The sequence below is a fragment of the Jatropha curcas genome, chromosome 3 (assembly GCF_041381405.1).
Source record: "Jatropha curcas cultivar XTBG-Jc1 chromosome 3, XTBG_Jcur_1.0, whole genome shotgun sequence".
In the NCBI taxonomy this organism is placed as follows: domain Eukaryota; kingdom Viridiplantae; phylum Streptophyta; class Magnoliopsida; order Malpighiales; family Euphorbiaceae; genus Jatropha; species Jatropha curcas.
The window spans coordinates 19,092,881-19,094,386 of NC_143153.1; the positions used below are offsets into that span (position 1 = coordinate 19,092,881).

The 1,506-nt window shown below is 26.2% G+C and overlaps 1 pseudogene; it reads left to right on the forward strand.

Moving 5' to 3' along the window:
- Positions 1-459: 459 nt before the first annotated feature.
- Positions 460-1,074, forward strand: LOC149497654 (uncharacterized; annotated as a pseudogene).
- Positions 1,075-1,506: the final 432 nt, after the last annotated feature.

A 1,506-nucleotide genomic window follows, 5' to 3' on the forward strand; every position in this document is an offset into this window, starting at 1 on the left:
CAATTGAGTTTTCACTAACTACTTGATCATCTTCATCAAATTCTAATGGTAGTTTTTGTCGTTTCTCTAATCCAATGATCTTCAAGCAATGTGTGGATCCTCTTGTTTTTCTTTTGACCACATTACGACATATTAAAATACATAGATTATTCAAAATAATTAAACTATATATAAAAATATCAATAAATTTAAAATATCATAAATTGACTAAGAAGTAATAATAACAAATTAAATTTATAAACCTAGTGCAGTTTGCAGTTTGTCTTCTAGCCCATGGTCATTTGGAACTGGAGGCACGTTATAAAGTTCGCTAAGAAAAAATCATTTTCTAATATACAATAAATATCAATAGGGTTTCCAACGGTATGTCTTATAACTATCAAACATATTCTTGACATCTCTATCATCTTTAATTTTCACTAACCGATCACGATCACTAAGAATACTATCTGGTTTCATTCAAAACAACTTGAAGAAAAAAGAGTCAAGCAAAATAGTGGTATTATGGTAGAAGGAGTTACAAATTCCAAAAATATCGAATATTTTGTAGTTTTAACTGAAATAATAGAACTCCAATATTTGGAGGGTAACCGAATTGTTTTATTTAAATGTGATTGGTGGGATGTACATAATATTGGAAGAGGAGTAAAGATTGACAAATATGATATTTTTAGTGTCAATACTGCTCGAAAGTTAATGACAGATGAACCATTTGTACTTGCATCTCAAGCAGAACAAGTTTTTTTTGTTAAAGATGGTCTTCATTCTGATTGGCTTATTATTTTGAAAGGACATTCGAAAGCTTTTTTTTTTTTTTTTTTTTTTTTTTTTTTTGATTTTTCATTATATGATGTGAACAATGATAAGTTGCCTATTGATGAAGAAGCATTTCAACAAGATAGCTCACAAATTTATGATAACATTTCAAGTGTATTTGAGGAAGATGAAAATGTTATGAGCTGGCATAGAATGATATTGATGCTTTTACTGTTGATATTACTACTGCTGTTGATGGTGTCATTGAGGATTTGGGAATCAAAGACCGAAACTGATAACAAAAAATTATTATTATAGATGATTGAATCTTGCTACATATGATTAAACAAAGGTAAGACTGTAATTAACTTCATTTTTGTTATATTACAATTTTCACTGAAAATTATTTTGAAATTTTGTAGAATTATATATTTTACTGTGATATTATATATATATATATATATATATATATATATATATATATATATATATATATATATATATATATATATATACGCAGAGTGCAATGGAATTTATTCATCCTTTCTCCGTATGTTGAAATTAAGTTCACCTTTGATATTGTCTAAGTTATTGTAATAAATAATAAGTTTGATCTTTGATGTTGAGTAGGATTTTCAGTAGCTAACAGTTTGTGGAATTTGCATTTAATTTAATGGGATGTGGAGATTTTTTTTTATTTTCTTATACAATAAGCAATATATTTATTTTTTTCTTATTGCTATTTTTATT